General features: G+C 38.0%; 1 pseudogene; it reads left to right on the forward strand.

Annotated features, from left to right (window-relative positions):
• The window catches only part of LOC149207712 (AUGMIN subunit 5-like), a 53128-nt pseudogene extending 43165 nt beyond the window's left edge, over nucleotides 1–9963 (forward strand).
• Nucleotides 9964–19492: the final 9529 nt, after the last annotated feature.

A 19492-nucleotide genomic window follows, 5' to 3' on the forward strand; every position in this document is an offset into this window, starting at 1 on the left:
TGCATTAAAGAATCCATAGAATTAAAAACCAAATTTTAATGAAGATATGAGGAGGATAATGAAAAATACCTTATAGTCTAGCGTCGAACGATAACTTTCCTTCTATGGATGATGGGTTGCAATTCAAATGAAAATGGAAAAAATGGATGCAGGGAAAGCACACTCAAGGATACTCACGGAGAAGCGAGAGCACGTGCATAGTTGTTGAATGGTTATTCAATGTGCTCTGCCACCCTGTGCTAGGTGTAATAGTACCATGATTGTTGCATGTCTTATTGTTGCAAGTTGCATCATGTTGGCGTAAGTTGGGGGCCTCAGGGAAACGTCCCCAAATCATGACATAACTATTAAATTATATGAGGTCATTTGGACTTTGACTGGTCTCTTCTACGAAACTATCACTAGTTAGAGTGATTTATGCGCTAGTACAGACTCGAAATTATCATAAACTTAAAAAAGTATTGACAGGCTATTAAAAATATTTCCCTTCTTTTGAAATATAAAAATTTAATCTAACCTTTGTAATTGACGAGTGATTTTGATATTTTAAATTTTTTTCGAAGTGTAATTTTTTTTAGCCCTTCTAGGAAGGGCTAGGAGCCTAAGGAAGTGCAAGGAAGGGTTCAATTTTGAACACTGATTCCCACACTCTGCGCATGTGTTCATGTCAATGGCCATATGTCTTGGCCTTTGCGCCCTTTGATGAGCTCCTTAACACTCTAGCACGTGGCCACATTATAACGCCCATGACCGCGGGCTAGTCCCAATTCTTAGCGCCTTCAATTGTTCTGCTCCAGATTAGCATGTGGTATGGTGGCCATGAGTACAGTGACAAAAGCATGGACCAAGGCTAAGCTCGTGCCCTTGGCTCCCCCTCTTTCAGTCCCATGGGTGTGGGGTGACCGGGGGCTAGGGCTTAGCCCCGACCCCGTCCCCCAAATACCATATATGTAAATTTTAAATACAAATTCTGACGTATAGTAGTTAAGAACTACAATGAACCATAGCAGTAAGGTGTTGCAGTGTTGCTCGACCAATCTTGTGTTTGATTCTTGTAAGGGAAGTTCAACCTATAACATAAATTTTACACCATTGTTGGGAGGCCACGTGGCAGCCATCCATTGGCCCACATGGCTTCCATCCATTGGACCACTTAAAATCAACTTCAACTAATAAAAAAATAGAAAAATAGAGCCAATCCAGAGAGGACAAGTGGTAGCTTGTCATTGGCCTGCATTTTACAATCAGCTTGCCTAGTCAGCATACCTGCAAAAATTTTGTCTTTTTGGGAAAACGATCAGAACATGATATCAGGAGCATACGATATCAATTTTGAATGATTCAAGTTGTGTTGGATTTATATCGGCAAGATCTTCAATTTGGTGCCAATTTCAAGAATGTCTCGGAACTTGCATTTTTGAGCTTAAAATTAATCACCTGGTCACACCTCCCCACTAGGAACTTTTGGACTCCAAAATTTTACTTCCCTAGTTAATATAAAAAGGCTAAAACTCAACAATACCCAGAAACACAATCCAAAATGAAAAAATTTCAATTGGTTCCCTTTAAGCCCTAATCAAGTCACTTCACTTATCAATTTCATGAAGACCTATTGTCTTGTTAAGAATTGAGCCATCAATCTTATTGCTGTTGCAAGAAAAAAAATATTGATGAGTGGAATCTAAACATTCTCTCTTCTCTCATCTTTGAACGACTCCAAAAACACTTCATCTTGAAGTTTAAACTGTTGAAGACAAACTTGACTCCATCTTGGAATCCATAAGCAAAATAAACTTGTTTTAGTGTCTTCAAGCTGACCTTGTACATAAAAAGTACATTGCTACTAAAGTTTCCATGATATGATTGACCTTGCCTATAATACATGGTCATGTTATACAATCTTTGAAAACAAAGACTCAATTCACACAAATTTCAAATCGAATACTTGTATCAGTGAACATATGGCAACTTGTAGACAACTTTGAATGACAATCTTGTACATTCAGAAAAGCCCTTAAACATGTGGATTATAACAATTCAATACATACATCAATGAGAAACATATACTTGTTGAACATAGTGACAATGAATGTTCACTTTACAAAAGTACCTAAATAAGTAATGACAACATGTATTTACAAAATTTTACAAAATAAATTTACAAGAAGTCTTCCTAAACTTTGCCTCTCCTAGGCTTATGGGTCCTCTTCTTGCAACATATTGTCTTGAAGGTCGCTTAGGATTGTGGAAAGTCCTCTTTACCACCTCTTGTTTCCCTTGCATCATGTAGCATAATCTCTTTACCTTTCTATGAACGAAGCTTGAGATGCAACTTCCAACATCGTTCAGTGTCATGTACATGCACCTTGTCATGAGTACAAAAAAATTTCTTATTGTTTGCTGACATAAAAGTTATCTCATGCAAAAGAAAATCATTGTATTAGATGCCAAAATTTTGGTTCGTTCTTTTAACCATTATCATACGTATATAGCTATGCAATGGTCAAAATCATCACAATATGTACAAGGGTATTGATTCCACAAGTATTCAAAATTTCTATGCATTGGAATACACTCTTGAGAGTTATACATGTCTCTAGAGATGTAGTTTTGATAGTTGTCACAAGTTAGTTACATCGCACCCTGAAATGTTTGATGTACCTCAAGTTGTTTGGAGCATTCACCAAACTCCATTCGATTATATCCCAATCCCATATACTTGTATCTCTCCTCAACCATAATTGGATTAGTAATACCTTGGCCATTTACGTCGAGGCCTCCACCTTCATATCCCATCTTGGAAAGAAACTTCATACCTATGACCTTGGTATGTTGTTCAAATACTACAAAAGAGTTGTTATGCGTATAAACGGAAGGAGTGGAACTTAAGATGCTAATAACCTCCTTAAATTTGTCATTCATCTTTTCAGCTTTTGATGATGATGATGATGGCCAACTTGTAGATGACTCTAGCCACCCACTCTTGTCCACTGGCATATGGTGTGCTTCTTGAAGTTGTTTGCAAAATGTACATGTAACATCTTCCACATATGGTCCAAAACCACTATTTGAACCATGACCACATACTGGCCTCATTTTGGAGGTATCCCTTGCTGGTACAGGAGTAGAAATTTATGCAAATTTCTCATCAAGCACTTGCTGCAAAACAAAGCGCATATCTATCTTCTCCTCTTCAAATATCTCTAACATCCTTCTCAACTATATGTTCTCCATCCGAAGAGCCAAATTTTGTTCCTCTAGCTCTTGGAGACTCTTTTTACTCCCCATCTTCGCGACTTGTTCAACTGGTGCTCTAATACCAAATTGATATGAAATTGGATTAGGTGATTTCTTCCTCTTTACCAAAATCAAATAAAACAAAAATTAGGATCATGTCGATGCTTTGCAAGGTAAAAATGTGTCTTGAAACAAACAGGTTTTTCAATGTCTCTTCAAAGCATGAATTAGTATTCATATGTAAGTTGACATAGTAAACATAACAACACATAATCCATGAAGGCATAATGAAGAGCAAGACAAAAGGTTGGTTGAAGAGTTCACCCATCCTGAGCTACATCTCTAGGCCTATCAACATGACTAGAACACACATACATTCAATGTCAAGTGAAGTACATAAATGTTTTCTGCAGGTAAATATGTGGCTATCACACCTACAAGGTAATGTTCTCATACAAAGAACTCTCGCAAACAACAAAAACTCAAAGCATCTCCTACAAAGAAGACATACCTCAATTGAAATGAACTAAAAACAACCTGTGAACCCTTCAATTTCACATTGAAGCACATAATCAAAACCTCATGTTAAAATAATTTGAACCTGATCTGAACCCTACAAGTTACAGCTACTACGGTGGACTTCTGGAAGTGATAATACCCCTACAAGGTCTTCTCCATGCCCAAATACCTTCCAGAACTACTTCCAAACCCTAATTCATCCATACACCTTTAGTCTCAAACCTGCAAACAGACTATGTATATATTCTTAAATTGGAAATTAGAGGTAACCAATGGATTCAGAACATCCAAAAACCCCTAAGCAGCCTCTTTCTGAGCTCAATTTCGATAAAAACTCAAAACGTTATGAGCTTCCAAGCTCTCTCATAAATTTCACTATTAACCATACCACAAATTCGCCCTTCTATCTATACCGTTCAAAAAAATCGCCCTTTTGTCTATCGGCTCTACAAATCCACCCTTTTGTCTATCGGTTCAACAAATCTGCCCTAAAAATCGCTAATGGAGTAACAATTTCGCTACCTGCTAGTGCATTTTGTTGGATAGTTAATTTAGCCTCGGACCCCTTAATCTGAAAAACATGGGCACATGGGCCACATAGGGCCGAGGGCTAGGCATTAACACCCACCCCCACTGGTTAAGCCCATAAAATTCAAAATGAGGCCACATAGAGTGCCACAAGTCCTAAGGTTGGGCCAGTGACCTCCTCTACCCATCGGAGCCCCTAATATGCTGGCACGCAGTCTTATGACTGCCATCAGAACCAAGGGTTGACCCCCTACCTTGGCACCTTCCACCTTATGCCCAAACTCTACACCTGTGGTCATGACAAGGGCCATATGGCTTGGGCTGGGGCTTAGACTTTGCACCCTCCATCAAGCTCCTTAACACTCTAGCGCTTAGTCACGTTGTAATACCCACAACAATTGGCTAGTCGCAATGCTTATCGCCTTCAACTGTTTCACTCCAGATTGGCAGGTGGTCTGGTGGCAAGGACTGTGGTGCCAAAACCATGGGTTAGGGCTAAGACCGTGCCCTTGGCTCCCCCGGCTGTGGTCCCATGGGTGTGGGGTGACCGGGGACTAGGGCATAACGCAGACCCTGTCCCCCAAATTCCAAATACGTAAAGTTTAAATACAAATTTAGATGTATAGTAGATAAGAACTACCATGCGCCCTAGCAGTAAGGCACCACAGTGTTGCTCTACCAATCTCATGTTCGATTCTTGTAAGGGAATTTCGGCCCATAACAAAAAATTTACACCCCAATCAGGAGGTCACGTGGTAGCCATCCATTGGTGCACAACCCCATCGGGAGGTCACGTGGTAGCCATCCATTGGTGCAAATGGCTTCCATCCATTGGACCACTTAAAATCCACTTCGACTTATAAAACACAACAAATTTGAGCCAATTCAGAGAGGACAAGCGGCAACTTGTCTTTAGTCCACATTGTACAGTCAGCATGCCCAATCACCTTGCCTAATCAGTGTACGGACTAAACAGTCAATGTACTTGCAAAAAGTTTTCCTATTTGGGAAAACGATCAAAATGTGATATCGGGAGCATACTATATCAGTTTTGAGCGATTCAAGTTGCATTGGATTCATATCACTTTCATTTTTTATATTAAAATTGATCACATTCATTACTACTTTCTCCTCCTGAAACATCCTTCCTAATTTAATAAATATTTAATTTAATTTAGTTAATTAATTTATAATCTATTAATTAATTTATAATAATAATTTGATTCATTTTAATATTATTTTTTCTATTTCTTAATGATGGTTTTTATTCCCTTAGAATTCCGATTTTTCCAAACTATAATTTTTTTTATTAATATCTAATTTTTTTAATTAGTTAACTTATAACCCATTAATTAAATTTTAATTACAAGTTATTTTGATTTTAAATTTTAGTTAACTTATAACCCATTAATTAAATTTTAACTACAAGTTATTTTGATTTTAAATTTTAATTAGATAATTATTAATCACTTAAAAAATTTAATTTTCCCTAATATTTATTACTTCTCTAATATTGCTTAGGTTCTTTGGTTCTTTTTAGTTTTTGAAGTGAATATTTTAATCGAAAATATTTAATATTTAATATTTTATTTGTATTTTTACTTTTTATTTAAATGGTCTTTGACTATTTAATATATATTTTTATATTTTCTCATTTTTTAATGAAATTTTTCTCAACTATTATTTTGTCACTTTTAATTTAAGTTCTCTTAGTCTTTCTCCATTCACCATTTAAGTTTTGTCCATGATAATGGGTGAAGTGTCCACTCGAAATGTTAGGCATTTTAAAACACTAAGTATAATTTCTATCCAAAAGAACTTCTCTTAAAATGTCAAACTATGTTCAGATCTATATGATAAAACGATAAAACATTTTGATAATTACTTAGTAATTTTCAATGGTACAATTGATTTTATACGTACCGACAATATTCCTTGTCAAACATAGTCACCATATGTAGTAGTGTTGTAGAAAAGGTAAATTTAGGACCTCGACCAACCCTTCTCACCTTTTCTAATATTACCACCCCAATTCTTTTGTCTAACCTCTTACAATAGAGTAACCCCTGCCTTATATATTTGTGGCCCTTGACTTTGTCAATGTATTTATATTTGATGATTGTCTCTCTACCTCTAGCTTAAATGCTACCTTTTCTCATCTTGTTGCTTGTCAAATACTATTTTTGCTCCAATGGCTGGAGCTTATACTATTGCTATATATTACACTCAATATTAGTCAATTTTTAGTGCTTTTACTGTCTAGAAGGAAAGCAACCAAGAACATACCAAAATTGTCCCATTCTCCTACTATATGTTCATTTATGGGTTGGTTGATTCACTCTCAAAGGAGGGAGGCATAATGCTACTTCACTCTTTTGGATTATTTCATGCACTCACCCCTACTATAACATTTTAAAAAACAAGAACCTGCACTATTAAAGATGAATACCTACACAATAAAAATATTATGATTATGTGAAAACCCTCATAGTGGAGATTAATGATCAACCTCATCATTTTAGGGCTTCACTAACTTTATTTCTTATATATATATATATATATATATATATATATATATATATATATATATATATATATAACATTAAAAATTATTGAAAAATAGCATTGCACAAGAATTGCCTACTATGTATAGCTATACAAATTTGTTTCAAAAATTTCATTATTTACATCCTAAACCTAGGGCATAACAAAGAAAAAAATAACATACTAATAATAGGAAAACCCCCTTTTTGAGTTGTATCAAGTTTTACATAAATAAAAACTATATATTAAGGAATGCAATTTCATTATCTATGTTTCATCCTTTTACACAATGTCTTTAAAGTTTGTGTAAGTACCTCTAATAATTCTTTTCAGTGATCATATTTCTATCCATCCAAAATTCCATCACAACTAACATGTCATAATTGGATAGGATTATCATGAGCAAACCCTTAAGTTGTAGAATACATAACTACATAAAAGTAGAAAGTTGGCAAGGTTGGTTTATCCAAAAAAAAATCTAGACCTCCATGAATGTTAAAAGATAAACTCAAAATATCAGCGTAATTATAGAGTTCACAAAAAACAAAAAAAACACAATCACTTATACATTTCGAAAATAGGCTAGGCCAAGCTTTAAAGATAGAGAAAAATATTTTATCAAAAAAAATCTAGAACTCGATGAATATTAAGAAATAAACTCAAAATATCTACCTAATTATAGAGTTCACAAAAAAACATAATCATACACATTTGGAAAATAAGCCATGTCAAGCTTTAAAAATAGAGAAAAATAAATTTAAATCCCACATGAAAACAGAGTAGTGGCGATAGAGAAAAATAAATTTAAATCCTGAATGAAAACAAAGTAGTGGCTCAACCATATAGAAAACATAACTCACTTTAATCTAAAATTTGCTAATACACTTTGGACGTAAATGAAATCTATAACTAATAAAAAAAGAAATGCACATTTAATGAGAATACGAGTTAAGTGCAAGTGCGTTTATCCTTACATTAAAAAAAAATGATGCACATATAATGAGAATAAGAATTAAGTGCAAGTTTCTTTCTCCTTAACATTTTGAGTAGAGTGAAGTGTAATGGGATTACCTTTGGGAATCTTGTTAATTCAAAGTACAATACACCTTAATATTTTCATACCAACTAAGAATGTAGAGTGAAGTGTAATGGGATTACCTTTGGGAATCTTGTTAATTCAAGTGAAGTGTAATGGGATTACCTTTGGGAATCTTGTTAATTCAAAGTACAATACACCTTAATGTTTTCATACCAACTAAGAATGTAGAGTGAAGTGTAATGGGATTACCTTTGGGAAGCTTGTTAATTCAAAGTACAATACACCTTAATATTTTCATACCAACTAAGAATAAAGAATAATGACCGTCCCCTCACCTAGACCCTGTTTATCATATCCACTGAACACCCAATATCCTGTCTATCATATTTACTGAACACATATAATCTCAAATTATTTTTTGAGAGATTTAACAAACTTATTATTATACAATTTTATTAAAATGAATTTATGGAACCATTAATATATTATAATGTTAATCAAAATAAAATTTTCTTACTATTAATCTCAATTTATTTATAAATATTGAAAATATATAATTGTAACTCATTTTCATATATATATAATCAATTATTTTTAATAAAATATATTTATTTGATAAAAATAATTAAAACTTAATATAGATTAATTTATTTAATAATGAATTAATTAAAAAAACAATTTTTTTATTAAAAATGATTGTCATATTACCTAATCAATTTTTCATCCAATAAAACATGTCTCTCGGATATTTAAATAGCCACAACCATAAACAAAATATGTACCTTTAGCACTTCAGCTCTACACCTCCATCTTCCATAAACAAATTTATACATGAGTATGGGGTAAAGAATTGCGACTGTCACGACTCCATGGTAAATATACCAAATAAAAAAAAAATTAATTGTAAAAACCTTTTACTTCATAACCCTCCATATATTCGATCATAGAATAACCACACACATATATATATAAATCGCTTTTAAAGCACCGAACGTGCTGCCATGGTTACACATATATAATTCTCAACCTATTAACTTAAGGTTTCCTCTTGACTTATGGTTATATGAATCATTGGCAACCTTCATATTAAGGTTTAAGTCAACGGTTATCATGTCCATCGGCTTGCTTTTCCGATCAATGTCCGGTGCCAGGTGTGAACGGAATTCTAAATGGCTTCACCTACCTTGGCCAGGTGGCTAGCACCGTGCAGAGGCCATGTGAAGTCTCGGGGAAATCGCTGGGGTTCGCGCGCCAAACCTCCACCGGATGGACGGTGAGGATCACTTGCACAGATCTAAGGGTTACATTTGCTTCAGGGTTTAGCGGGTTTCATATATACCACTGAGTCGCTTATTTCGGGTTCATTTGCACCTGGTGGAGAGGCCGAACCCTTGCTTAATTCAGCGGCTCCATCCCTGCACCATATGCCAGGTCTTGGCAAGCTAACTCAGGTAAACTAATGATTGATGCCCGCCAATTCATTGTTTCCCTTTCAGCTGTCAAATTATTTGTTTATAAATACAGTGCGTTGTTTCGGCAGGGTTTCACATTTCCGGTTTATGCATTCACGGCTAACTTCAACGTGTTTATCATGTGCAGGTAATTGCTTCTCATTCCTCCTACCGCTCAGGGAAGAAATGATACAACCGAGGCATCCTCAGGTATTTATTCTATCATGAATTGATGCAGAGCATTAGTTTAATCCGATGGGTGAGGGTTTAAACTGGAGGGTTCTCTTGCATCGATTCTCTCGGCCTGAGGAGTTCCTCATGGCAATCTTTTTATTTATTGTCTCAGGGTTCCTTCATTCGGCTAAACCCTGGTTAGGATGCGTGGTCAGCCTTCCATGCCGGGACCTGCGTCTAATCTGGTTATACAGTTTTATGTTGTATTCATTTTGGCACTATGTCCAGGATTATGTATATTTTGTTAAGGGTTCACGGCCTCCCTTGCCGGAACCAAATCGATTCAACTTAAGTCAGGATATTTATCCCTTTCAGTTTCTCTTGTTTTTCAAGGATGTTAACTATAATTACCCAGGTTTATCTGTATTTATGAAGGGACAACGAGTCCATCTCGGTTCTCTGAACATTTAGTGAACAGGCTGTCGATATACCCTTCAGGGGTTTTATTTGTCACAATGTTAATATATGTATATTTCTTTTTCCTGTTGAATACGATGTACATGTTTTTCATTTGGTTTAATTTGCATCAACAACTTATTTGTCTATATGTATATGAACTTGCTTTCCAGAATGTATTGAGCTCGTCTTGTTTAAGGTTATTATCATTCCTCTGTTTAACAGAGTCGAGACGGGTCCCTTTCAAGGGTTTCGTCTATAACAACCCTACGTTCACTTGTCAATGCATCGTTGTACACGGCGGTTAAGCGTCCGTTTACCACAGCGGTTCTGTGACATCAAGTCGCATTTACTTTGTTAATGATATTATTTGTTTGTATTCTGCGATGATACAGTGATCGTCTTTTACTTATTTTCATATAAAATGAGACTAAACCCTAGGTACAGGGCCCGATGGGTTTACTTTGAAACGGCCTCACTATATACTATGAACAGCACTTAATGTTTCAATATGCTTCCCGGCTGTTATAGAAATACGACTAATCTATGTGTCGTTCTGTTATTTTCCATAATCATTCTACTGTTATGTTTGCTAATAAATTCTCCCACTGTTGAATAGTTCAATGCCTTTTTTTTCCAGTATGCACTCACGTACTCTGCATACAGTTATGGTCTTTCAAGACCATTGTAATGTTTCTATACAGAAACGCTTCGTCTTCCATACAGTAATGAGCATCAGTTTCTATACAATTAACATGCATCGCTTTTTGTACAGTTAGCATGCATCGTTTTCTTTACAGTTATCATGCAAAGTATGTAGCAGATAATCTCTGTTTTTGTCTTAAATAGCCAGTTCTAAGCACTCTTAGAAACTGTTTAAAATATTATATGTATACTTTTCCATCTAGTTAGCAACAGAAACTCAGGTGCAGCTATACTTTCCTTCTATACACCCAGCATACTGAATACAGAAATCTAATTCTGGTGAATAACTCATACCTGGTCTATTAGGCCCAAGAGTTAACGCTCCAGAAGTTCACCTGCAATTTACATGCTTGCTCTTATCCACCCAACCTTGAGATCCACCAGTACGTTGGATTCTCCCCCCGAGCTGTCTTGCAGGCCTGCAGCCCTCAACAAGACTCATGCACTGTTGTGCTAGGGTTATCTGGTCCTTACCAGACTTAACCCTCCTTTTTCTTTCTTTTTCCTCTCTTGGAATTTCTCTTCCCCTGTCTGTCACCACAGCCCAGGGGTTTTCCCTCCCAGGACTTTTCCTGTCTGGAGGGTTAGTTTCTTTTTCAGTTTTATAACTGTTTCCTTTTCTTTAGAAATCCTCCCTCAGGAGGCTGCCAGCATTTTTCCAAAAATATCTTCCATTTCATAAATAAATAATATCATTTAACAACAGTAATTAACAGTTCACATTAGTTTCTTACCATAGTAACTTTTCATAATTACATGTTTTACGGGGTCATCACATCTCCCCCCCATAGGATTGGACATCGTCCCGATGTCTATTCCCTTTAAATAAGTCCAGGTAAACCTTCCTCATAAGCTCCTCGTCTTCCCAAGTAGCCTCCTCAAGCCCATAGTGCTGCCACAGCACTTTAATTTGGGTAATAACCCGTTTCCGCAGCCGCACTTCTCTCCGGTTGAGAATGCTCTGTGGTTCGACCAGAACCTCGCCTTCCGGTTCGACCTACAGACAATCAATATCTTCAGTCAGTTCCCATTAAGTATATCCGCATGTTCAAAACAACGGAATTAATTCTTACCCGAACATCTCGCCATTTGATCACATGTTTAGGATCATATACATATCTCTTTAGAACAGAAACGTGGAAAACGTTGTGAATTCTAATATGGCTTGGCAAGGCGAGTTGGTAAGCCACTGGCCCCACTCTAGCCAAGATCTGGAAAGGTCCAAAGTACCGAGGAGCCAGCTTGGCACATCCGCTCCATTGTAGTGTGCTTCTTTTGGCTTGGATCCTCACAAACACATGGTCACCAACCTGATATTCTTTAAACCTTCTTTTTCTGTCCGCAAAACTTTTCTGCCTGTCCTGTGCAGCCTTCAAATTGGCACGCACCCTTTTCACCATGTCTTCCATTTCTTTAAGCATTTCCGGACCCAAACTCAGCTTATCCTCAGGTCCACCCCAACTTGAGGGTGTGCGGCATTTTCGCCCATACAGAACCTCAAAGGGGCTTAACTGTGTCGAGGTATGATATCCATTGTTATACGCAAATTCAACCAGGTGTAAATATTCTTCCCATTGGTTTGGTTTCATCATCACATACGCCCTCAACATATCTTCCAACACTTGATTTACTCGCTCGGTTTGACCATCGGTCTGCGGGTGATAGGCTGTGCTAAAGTTCAGCTGTGTTCCCAACTCAGCGAACAACGTCCTCCAAAAGGTGGATGTGAACTTTACATCCCGGTCTGAAATGATTACCTTCGGTAGTCCATGCAGTCTGAACACATTCTGCATAAAAAGGTGAGCAATTTGCACCGCTTTATAAGTGGACTGCACGGGTATGAAGTGTGCCGCTTTACTCAACTTATCAACCACCACCATGATGGAATCATTGTTTTTCTTCGTTCGTGGCAAACCGGTTATAAAATCCATGGAAATGGTTTCCCATTTCCACTCCGGAATAGGCAAAGGTTGTAATAGCCCGGCTGGATGCTGATGTTCTGCCTTAATCTGCTGGCACTCTAAACACCTTGCCAAATACTCAACCACTTGCTTCTTCATTCTGGGCCAGAAATATTCCTTCCTAAGTGCAGTGACCATCTTTTGGTACCCTGGATGGCCAGTGTAGTGGCTGGTATGGAACTCGTCCAAAATCAGGTTCTTAAGGTCATTCGAATCAGGTACATATAATTTTTTATTAAAATACAGCATGCCAGCACTGTCTAGTGTATATCCTTGCTGTAATTTTTCATTAACTGATTGTTGTACCTGCTGTTTTAATTGTTGGTATTCAGCATCCTGATTTGCTATTGATTTAATCTGCTCAAACAGAGAGTTTCGCCACTTGCTGACTGAAAGTTCACACAAACACTGCACCTTTCGACTCAATGCATCAGCCACCCGGTTCTCTTTGCCTTTTAGGTGCTTAATCTCGAAATCGAATCCACTTAGGAAATCTGCCCAACGACCCTGCCTTGCATTCAAGGTAGGTTGACTGAAATAATTGGTCAAGCTGTGGTGATCTGTTAACAACAGAAATTTCCTCCCCAAGAGGTAATGTCGCCACATCTTCAGCGCATGAATAACAGCTGTTAATTCTAGATCGTAAGCAGAGTATTTATGCTCATGATCTTTTAATTTTCTTGATTCATACGCAATTACTTTCCCTTCCTGCATTAATACTCCTCCTACACCCTCTTTACTTGCATCAGTACACACAACATAATCCTTATTAGGATCAGCTATACTCAAGATGGGTGCAGTGGTGAGTAAGTGCTTCAACCGATCAAAGCTCTGCTGACATTTCGTTGTCCACTTAAACACCTTCCCCTTTTTCTGCAAAGAAGTGATAGGGTAGGCTATCCTTGAGAAACCTTCCACAAATCTTCGATAATAGCCAGCTAGTCCCATAAAGGATCTGATATCAGCTACATCCTTGGGTATGGGCCATTCCATAATAGTCTTTATTTTCTCAGGATCTACTGCAATTCCTTCTTTAGTAATCACATGGCCCAAATATTGGATTTCCTCTTTGAAAAAGTCACACTTACTAAACTTAGCATATAGCTGATGTTCTCGAAGAGTTTGCAACACCATCCTCAGGTGCTCTTCGTGTTCCTCATGGGAACGGGAATATATCAGAATATCATCGATAAATATCAGCACGAATTTGTCCAAAAACCTGTGAAACACGTTGTTCATCAAACACATAAAGGTGGCGGGTGCATTGGTCAAGCCAAAGGGCAGCACCACAAATTCGTAATGCCCGTAGCGTGTTCTGAAAGCGGTTTTGGCAATGTCCTCTTCTTTAATTCTGATCTGATGATAACCAGATCGCAAATCGATCTTGGAGAATACCTTTGCTCCCTTCATTTGATCAAAGAGTTCGTCAATCCGAGGCAAGGGGTACTTGTTTTTTATCGTGAGCTTGTTCAGCTAACGATAGTCTATACACATACGGAGAGTTCCATCTTTCTTTTTAACAAATAACATGCTGGGGCGGATGTAATTCTTATCCAGCAACTCTTGTAGTTGCATTTTTAATTCTGTCAACTCGGGTACGCTCATCCGGTACGGTGCTCGTGACACCGGGGCTACCCCTGGTGTTAGCTCTATAGTAAAATCTATATCCCTTTTTGGAGGCAGTCCTGGTACCTCTTCAGGAAAAACATCAACAAATTCCTGTACTACCGGAATATTGTCCAGTGCAGATGTTTTGTCTTTCTGGTTTGCATAACCAACTTGAATAGCATAAATCTGACACTTCTTCCTGAGACATTTAGCTAGCTCGGAAGCAGTGATAGGCCGGATCTGTACAGGGTGTTTAATTCCCTGCAATTCTTGCTGCTGTCCCAAGTCATCCTTGTAATAAATGGTTTTGGTCTTGCAGTTTACCAACGACCAATGTTTTTCCAGCCAATCCATACCAATCAGGATGTCGTAGGACCCCAATGGGAGTACATTCAGGTCTGCTGTAATTGGCTGTCCAGTTATGCTGAAAGAGCAGTTACCAATTTTGGCTAAGACTCGTCTCTTAGCTCCCGTGGCTAGCTGTACCAGCCATGGACTCCTAAACTTTTCAGAAGGTAACTTACACTGTTCTACTATTTTTGGACTAACATAACTCAAAGTAGCTCCTGGGTCAATAAGAACAGCTATAGAAAGGTTTGAAATTTTACCTTCAAACTCCACCATGGTCGGTTGGTATTCCGCTTGACGGTCATCCAAGGCTGCGTTAATTCTTGGTACGCTGCGTGCCACTTCCCCAACAGTCGATGCTTCCTGGATCTGAGATATTTGGTCCACTCCTTTACGCTGAGGGCAGTTCTTAACATAATGCGGTCCTCCACAACCCCAACATTGAACTGGAGGTCTGGTTATTCCTTCAAGGTCGGACCTGGCAGGTGGTTCACTGATTCTGCTCTCACTTGGTTTAGTCCGAAAGGTACTCTTTGCTACATTTCTGCTAATCTGTCCCTTACCAGCACCCTTGCTGCCATTACCACGACTCCCTTTATTATTACCAGCAATTATGTTGCTCTTTCTTTCATTCCACCTTTTATTTGAAGTGTCTCCTTTCTGTTTGTTTTGCTGGTAACAGATTCTTGCCTTACGAATCGCCTCATCCATTGTCCTGGGATTATCAAACTCAATGCGCTCCCTTATATAGGCAGGTAGGCTGCTCACAAATCTCTGCACCTTGGCCTTTTCCTCCTTAATATATGGCACATAGCGAAGCAGGGAAGTGAACCGATTAATGAACTCGTCCATAGACTGCTGTCCTAGCCGTAAATCATGGAATTCCCGTGCTTTCTCATCATAGAATCGTTCAGTTAGATACCTCTCCTTGAAGTATTTTTGAAATTTTTCCCACCTTATACTCTGCTCATTCACTCCTTTTACAATCTTGGTTTCTTCCCACCACAGAGTTGCCTTGCCTTGTAGCTGAAAGATGGCCAGCCGTGCCTTCAAATTCTGATTATACTCGTACAACTGGAAATACTTGTTCATGTTAATTAACCATGCTTCTGCTGCTTCCTCCTGTTCCCCATCGAAATGTGGAGGTTTAATTTTCCGGAATTCCCCCTGCAATTCCATTTTCTGTCACTTTGAGGTTTGTTGTTCAAGTACATTATCAGAATGGTCCTCTTTTTCCTCTGAAATTTCAGGTGCAGTTGGGTAATTCCGCTCCTCAGTTGCCCTTTGTTGTTCTGCACTGGGATTGGCTAATGGTGGATTCTGTCTGTCCGACAAACTCTTCAGTATTCTTTCCTGTTCCACTGTCAATCGCGCGTTGTCTTCTCGCAAACGTGCCATCTCCCTTTTCAGTTCTTGAACAGTTTCTAGTATCGCCAGATTGGTACTGCGTGTCTCTGCACCAAGTTGTACCCACAGCTCTGGATTTTCCCGAGGAATGCTGTCAGCTCCCTGCATTTCCTCCATCTTTATTGTTGACTGTTAGCGGATTGTTGTTTCTGTATTTATCTCCTAATTAATAAACAGAAAAACAGTTAGCTGAATTAATTCTTCCTCATATATGTACTATATGATAATCTTCCATGCAGCTGGATCTTACTGCTCCAGAGGCCACAGTTCTGAAACCTCTGCTCTGATACCACATTGTCACGACTCCACGGTAAATATACCAAATAAAAAAAAAATTAATTGTAAAAACCTTTTACTTCATAACCCTCCATATATTCGATCATAGAATAACTACACACATATATATATAAATCGCTTTTAAAGCACCGAACGTGCTGCCATGGTTACACATATATAATTCTCAACCTATTAACTTAAGGTTTCCTCTTGACTTATGGTTATATGAATCATTGGCGACCTTCATATTAAGGTTTAAGTCAACGGTTATCATGTCCATCGGCTTGCTTTTCCGATCAATCTCCGGTGCCAGGTGTGAACGGAATTCTAAATGGCTTCACCTACCTTGGCCAGGTGGCTAGCACCGTGCAGAGGCCATGTGAAGTCTCGGGGAAATCACTGGGGTTCGCGCGCCAAACCTCCACCGGATGGACGGTGAGGATCACTTGCACAGATCTAAGGGTTACATTTGCTTCAGGGTTTAGCGGATTTCATATATACCACTGAGTCGCTTATTTCGGGTTCATTTGCACCTGGTGGAGAGGCCGAACCCTTGCTTAATTCAGCGGCTCCATCCCTGCACCATATGCCAGGTCTTGGCAAGCTAACTCAGGTAAACTAATGATTGATGCCCGCTGATTCATTGTTTCCCTTTCAGCTGTCAAATTATTTGTTTATAAATACAGTGCGTTGTTTCGGCAGGGTTTCACATTTCCGGTTTATGCATTCACGGCTAACTTCAACGTGTTTATCATGTGCAGGTAATTGCTTCTCATTCCTCCTACCGCTCAGGGAAGAAATGACACAACCGAGGCATCCTCAGGTATTTATTCTATCATGAATTGATGCAGAGCATTGGTTTAATCCGATGGGTGAGGGTTTAAACTGGAAGGTTCTCTTGCATCGATTCTCTCGGCCTGAGGAGTTCCTCATGGCAATCTTTTTATTTATTGTCTCAGGGTTCCTTCATTCGGCTAAACCCTGGTTAGGATGCGTGGTCGGCCTTCCATGCCGGGACCTGCGTCTAATCTGGTTATACAGTTTTATGTTGTATTCATTTTGGCACTATGTCCAGGATTATGTATATTTTGTTAAGGGTTCACGGCCTCCCTTGCCGGAACCGAATCGATTCAACTTAAGTTAGGATATTTATCCCTTTCAGTTTCTCTTGTTTTTCAAGGATGTTAACTATAATTACCCAGGTTTATCTGTATTTATGAAGGGACAACGAGTCCATCTCGGCTCTCTGAACATTTAGTGAACAGGCTGTCGATATACCCTTCAGGGGTTTTATTTGTCACAATGTTAATATATGTATATTTCTTTTTCCTGTTGAATACGATGTACATGTTTTTCATTTGGTTTAATTTGCATCAACAACTTATTTGTCTATATGTATATGAACTTGCTTTCCAGAATGTATTGAGCTCGTCTTGTTTAAGGTTATTATCATTCCTCTGTTTAACAGAGTCGAGACGGGTCCCTTTCGAGGGTTTCGTCTATAACAACCCTACGTTCACTTGTCAATGCATGGCTGTACATGGCGGTTAAGCGGCCGTTTACCACAGTGGTTCTGTGACATCAAGTCGCATTTACTTTGTTAATGATATTATTTGTTTGTATTCTGCGATGATACAGTGATCGTCTTTTACTTATTTTCATATAAAATGAGACTAAACCCTAGGTACAGGGCCCGATGGGTTTACTTTGAAACGGCCTCACCATATACTATGAACAGCACTTAATGTTTCAATATGCTTCCCGGCTGTTATAAAAATACGACTAATCTATGTGTCGTTCTGTTATTTTCCATAATCATTCTACTGTTATGTTTGCTAATAAATTCTCCCACTGTTGAATAGTTCAATGCCTTTTTTTTCCAGTATGCACTCACGTACTCTGCATACAGTTATGGTCTTTCAAGACCATCGTAATGTTTCTATACAGAAACGCTTCGGCTTCCATACAGTAATGAGCATCAGTTTCTATACAATTAACATGCATCGCTTTTTGTACAGTTAGCATGCATCGTTTTCTTTACAGTTATCATGCAAAGTATGTAGCAGATAATCTCTGTTTTTGTCTTAAATAGCCAGTTCTAAGCACTCTTAGAAACTGTTTAAAATATTATATGTATACTTTTCCATCTAGTTAGCAACAGAAACTCAGGTGCAGCTATACTTTCCTTCTATACACCCAGCATACTGAATACAGAAATCTAATTCTGGTGAATAACTCATACCTGGTCTATTAGGCCCAAGAGTTAACGCTCCAGAAGTTCACCTGCAATTTACATGCTTGCTCTTATCCACCCAACCTTGAGATCCACCAGTACGTTGGATTCTCCCCCCGAGCTGTCTTGCAGGCCTGCAGCCCTCAACAAGACTCATGCACTGTTGTGCTAGGGTTATCTGGTCCTTCCCAGACTTAACCCTCATTTTTCTTTCTTTTTCCTCTCTTGGAATTTCTCTTCCCCTGTCTGTCACCACAGCCCAGGGGTTTTCCCTCCCAGGACTTTTCGTGTCTGGAGGGTTAGTTTCTTTTTCAGTTTTATAACTATTTCCTTTTCTTTAGAAATCCTCCCTCAGGAGGCTACCAGCATTTTTCCAAAAATATCTTCCATTTCATAAATAAATAATATCATTTAACAACAGTAATTAACAGTTCACATTAGTTTCTTACCATAGTAACTTTTCATAATTACATGTTTTACGGGGTCATCACAGGGTCAAAAGTGGCCGGAATTTGGGAGAAAAAATTAAAAAAATCTTATAGAGGCAGTGTTAGAATTATGTTTCTAATGGCGGAAATAGATTCCACATCATCATAACTTTTAAGACACCGAAAATTATGAAATTTAACAACTTTTACTTAGATTCACAAAAATAGCATGCCAATTTTTTTAAAAATATAACCAAAATTTCCATAACTTTCAAAAAAAAACATAATTATTAGACTACGACATTTTTACAAATTTATAGATATAAAAGCAACTGATCATTCCGGGAGTGCCACGTCAAAAGTTAAGCGAACGTACTTTTTTATTAAAAAAAGAAAAAACCACAACCGCCACTAAATGTTTTAATTTGAAAATATCCAAACATAATGATGTAACATCAAAAGCCTACACGAGAAATTATTGCAACCAGTACATTTGTCAGCTGTCATCAACATGCCGAGACACACTGACATTTTGAAACAACGTAACATGTACAAGACTATGGATTCGAGGAGACCCT

The sequence above is a fragment of the Pinus tabuliformis genome, chromosome 1_2 (assembly GCF_031772625.1).
Source record: "Pinus tabuliformis cultivar Carrire ecotype Pingquan chromosome 1_2, CPIR1, whole genome shotgun sequence".
NCBI lineage: Eukaryota > Viridiplantae > Streptophyta > Pinopsida > Pinales > Pinaceae > Pinus > Pinus tabuliformis.